This window comes from Triticum aestivum, chromosome 1A (assembly GCF_018294505.1).
Source record: "Triticum aestivum cultivar Chinese Spring chromosome 1A, IWGSC CS RefSeq v2.1, whole genome shotgun sequence".
Lineage (NCBI taxonomy): Eukaryota > Viridiplantae > Streptophyta > Magnoliopsida > Poales > Poaceae > Triticum > Triticum aestivum.
In genome coordinates this window covers 180,301,506-180,306,593 of record NC_057794.1, presented here as the reverse complement: position 1 = coordinate 180,306,593, position 5,088 = coordinate 180,301,506, and positions in this window count along the sequence as shown.

The following is a 5,088-nucleotide window of genomic DNA, read 5'->3' as shown; positions in this document are numbered from 1 at the left end:
GGTTTTGCCCGAATTTTCGGAGGAGGCCTTTTTATAGGTAGAGGGAGTTTGGAGTGTCCAAATGGGGTGTAGTTTTCGCCCACACGACCATGGTCCGACGACGGAGGGCATGGAAGTGGTTTAGATGGGTTATTGGGCTGTTTTGGAGGGGTGTTGAGAACCAAGGTATCAATCTAGTAGGAGGCTACGCGCGGGTCCCTCGCACCTGCACAAAACAAATAAATCCTCGCAACCAACACAAATAGGGGTTGTCAATCCCTATAGGGCCACTTACGAGAGTGAGATCTGATAGATATGATAAGATTATATTTTTTGTATTTTTATGATAAAAGATGCAAAGTAAATAGCAAAGTAAATAACTAAGTAGTAGGAGATCAATATGATAAAGATAGACCCAGGGGCCATAGGTTTCACTAGTGGCTTCTCTCAAGAGCATAAGTATTCTACAGTGGGTGAACAAATTATTATTGAGAAATTGACAGAATTGAGCATAGTTATGAGAATATCTAGGTATGATCATGTATATAGGCATCACGTCCGAGACAAGTAGACCGACTCCTGCCTGCATCTACTACTATTACTCCACTCATCGACCGCTATCCAGCATGCATCTAGAGTATTAAGTTAAAAACAGAGTAACGCCTTAAGCGAGATGACATGATGTAGAGGGGTAGACTCATGCAATATGAAGAAAACCCCATCTGGTTATCCTCGATGGCAACAATAAAATACGTGCCTTGCTGCCCTTACTGTCACCGGGAAAGGACACCGCAAGATTGAACCCAAAGCTAAGCACTTCTCCCATTGCAAGAAAGATCAATCTAGTAGGCCAAACCAAACTGATAATTCGAAGAGACTTGCAAAGATAACCAATCATACATAAAAGAATTCAGAGAAGATTCAAATATTTTTCATAGGTGGACTTGATCATAAACCCACAATTCATCGGTCTCAACAAACACACTGGAAAAAGAAGATTACATTGAATAGATCTCCACAAGAGAGGGGGAGAACATTGTATTGAGATCCAAAAAGAGAGAAGAATCCATCTATCTACTAACTATGGACCCGTAGGTCTGAGTTAAACTACTCACACTTCATCGGAGGGGCTATGGTGTTGATGTAGAAGCCCTCCGTGATCGATGCCCCCTCTGGCGGAGCTCCGGAATAGGCCCCAAGATGGGATCTCGTGGATACAGAAAGTTACGGCGGTGGAATTAGGGTTTTGGCTCCTGTTTTGATCGTTTGGGGGTACGTGGATATATATAGGAGGAAGGAGTTCGTCGGTGGAGCAACAAGGGGCCCACGAGGGTGGAGGGCGCGCCTAGTGGGGGTGGGTGTGCCCCCCTACCTCGTGGCCTCCTATTTTATTTCTTGACATAGGGTCCAAGTCTCTCGGGTCTTGTTCGTTGAGAAAATCACGTTCCCGAAGGTTTCATTCTGTTTGGACTCCGTTTGATATTCCTTTTCTTCGTAACCCTAAAACAGGCAAAAAACAGCAATTCTGGGTTGGGCCTCCGATTAATAGGTTAGTCCCAAAAATAGTATAAAAGTGGATAATAAAGCCCAATAATGTCCAAAACAATAGATAATATAGCATGGAGCAATCAAAAATTATAGATACATTGGAGACGTATCAGAGCCCCCCTCGGCTAGCGAGGTGGGACTAAACGTATAGCGCACGAGGCACTACACAGCCGCACGGACGATCTATTTGGGCCGAAAACAATGGCTCCAGGGGATGGCCCAATACAAGAGTTCGCCCCATTACAAAATTCCAACCGATCACACACGACCAAATAAAAGGAACAAATGTAGATAATTTAAAAGAACCTCATAAGAAATCAGTTCTAATAAAAGAATATAGAAAACTTCAAACACATGGTCGTTGTAAAAAGAACAATTCTTTTTTTTTTTGAAAATTAAACGTAGAAGATTGTAATAAAAATTTGAAAAACAATTTTTTCCAAAAGTTCAACTACTAAAATCCATAAGGTTCATGTAAAATTAGTACTGTGCAGCAAAGATTAAATTCTTTTTATTTTAAAAATACCAGAACTATCACTATTCAACTAAAAAATAAATTGTGCTCTAAATCCTTGTCAATAGTAAGAAAAAATGCTCTACAACAAATGAATGCAGTTGGTCATTAACATCCAAAATAGTTCAGTACTATCATTAACAGCATGCAAGTTCAACAAACTCAAACCCAAGGGGTCCTACATCCATCATCAGCGTATATTTTCGTGTGAGAGCTATGTACATGAAAATATCCCAGTAAAAACAACGGATGCACATCTGTTCAACTATAATTGTTCCAATTCAGATATAAAAAATATGAAAAAATAGTTGTGCTTGAGCCAAAATAGGAAGCATTACATTAATAAAAATAGCGCATACAATAACATACGAACAAATTGTTCCAAACCATCTTGTAACAACATAGGATTCAATCATCTCACATGCATTATTTTAAATAAAAATACTGCAACATAATCAAACGCACACAAATCTCACAATCAGTGTCATTTGCCACATTTAAACCTACAACACATAAATTCTGAAAGTCAGAGAGTCATCTTCCCTGTAGAACATAACCATAACCAAATCTCCATCCTCAATTCCAGACTCTGCCACAAACTCCTTCCGCCCAGTAGTTAGGTTGATGCAACCATCAAAGTTAATATGGTAAGCAACTTCCATCAACTGATGCCCGTTTTTGTTTGAAGTCTCCATCTTCAGTATCCCCAAACTAGGGGCAACAATCCTGATTCTGGGTGTCATTTTCTACAAATGGGCATGGGAGTAGAAAATAAAGTGAACACCTGACATAACTGAATATTTGCACAGATCTAGGAACTGTTGCAAACAAAGTGAAAAAATATCTAAACCAAACAAAAACACCAAACTAACAAGTCATATGTCGTGACTAAACTAAAGAAATATACATATCAATACCCCTACAGTAAAACATCTGACAAAACCAAATAAAAATTATAGACAAACTATTGATAAAACTAAACTACAGATTCAGCACATGGAATTCAAAATGAGACCTAAAAAGAAGAAAACAAAAAGAATAGAAACACATACCCATGATTCCTCCAAGTCCCCAACCGTCAGGCGATAAACATAGGGTGCACGAAACCTATGGTTCATGTACAGCAGACACGAAAGTTGCCCACGATGCTGACTCTCGATGAGCTCCAAACCAAATTCATACACACAACTGTCGGCTATGCACGCCATATTTGCGAGACAACCGCATGAATAATCCTCCATGGGAAGCATAGGAAAAAGGTAGAAAACAACATAGAGAAGAGGGAGGAACCTAGATCTGATTCTAGAAGAAGAAAGAAAAAGGAGGGGGAGACTGAGCCACACACCACACATAGATTGATAGAATGTATAGCCAGGAAGACTCACAGATTATAAAAATAATAAATAGGCAGGTGGGCAGCCAGCTGGTAGAAAATAGTTATTATACATGTCATACGGGCGATCCTCGCGAGGCTGATCCCTCCAGTCTCCCTCGCGAGGCGGGTCTTGCCAGCGATCCTCGCGAGGTCGATCGCGCCACCCTTGGCATGGGCAGCGGTCTTCCCAGCGTCCTGCGTTCCTTCCTCCTCCTCAACCGTAGACCCGGTCACCATGGTCGGGGCGGCGACTGATCCTTCCTTCTCGCACGGCTCGGAGCTCTTGACATTCGTTGGTGTTGTGGGTGTGGAGGTCGTGGTACACACAGTACCGACTGCCCTTGGAAGATTCGGGCTGATCTCTACCCCGCTTGGTGTCTGGTTCTGCCACGAGCACGGCAGCCCCCTTGCACTTCACATCCTTGGCCTTGGGCTTCTTCTCTTCTGGGTCTGCGGCAAGCAGCTCGAGGAGGGAGAGACGCCCTTCCTCAGCCTTGGCGCACTTGGTTGCCAAGTTGAACAACTCCAAGGAAGTGCATAGGTCTTCATGCATCGCCAGCTCCTCCTTCATCTTGTCATCGCGCACGCCGTCAAAGAAGGCTGAGATGATGGCCTCCTCGGTCACCTTGGGAATCTTGAGGCGTGCGTTGTTGAAGCGTTGGATGTACTTCTGCAGGGTCTCTCCGTGTTGTTGCTTGATGCGGCGCATGTCGCTCACGGTGGGTGGCCAGTCGCGAGTACCTTGGAAGTTGGCGATGAAGTGGGTGCGCATCTCATCCCAGGAGGAGATCGTGCCTGGAGCCAGGTTCAGGAGCCAGGTGCGGGCCCCGTCCTTGAGCGCCATGGGAAACCAGTTCGCCATGACCTTCTCGTCTCCGTTGGCATCTTCGATGCCCAGCTCATAGAGCTGGAGGAACTCCACAGGGTCGGCCGTGCCGTCGTAACAAGGAGGCAGGTCTGGCTTGAACTTGCTGGGCCACGCGACGCTGCGTAGCTCGGTGGTGAAGGCACGACAGCCTGCTGTGGCCACGGGAGGCCTTGGGTGACGGAGAGCTTGGTCTTGCATGTCCCCACGCGCTGCAGCTGGGAGCAGCGCGGGGTCTTGACATGCGGGAGCAGGAGCATGGTCGTGACGTGCTGGAGCGAGCGCCCGAGCAGCTTCTTGTGGGCGAGGGACTTCTTGGCAGCTCTGCTCTTGCCGCGCTGGCACCTGACGGAGCGGGTTCCTCCCAGGGGCTACGCGCCTTGGAGCCATGGCGCCTTCTTGAGGAGGAGGTGGCTGGGATGCCGCCGGAGCTTCGTCGCCCGCGCGGGGCGGGGTGCGGTGCAGTGGAACGGACGGCGCAGGAGAGCCCCCTGCGGTGCGGACGACCTCGGCGACGCGGTCGAGCCATTCTTCATAGATGTCGTCAACGGGACGGTAGCATAGGAGCTCGTTTGCCGCGATGAGCGCAGCTCGAGCCTCCATGGGTGCGCGGAGCGTGCGGGACGAAGAACCAGCTGGGGTGAGCGAGGGAGTAGCAGTGCGGCTGTCTTGCCACACGGACGGATGCTGAGACGACGCTTGCTGCTCGTTCCCCACCGGGCCGGTGGCGGTGTTGACGGCAGGTGATGGGGAACGGGAGGACGGCCACCGACAGGAGCCGTCTGGGCGACACGGGAAGCAAGAGCG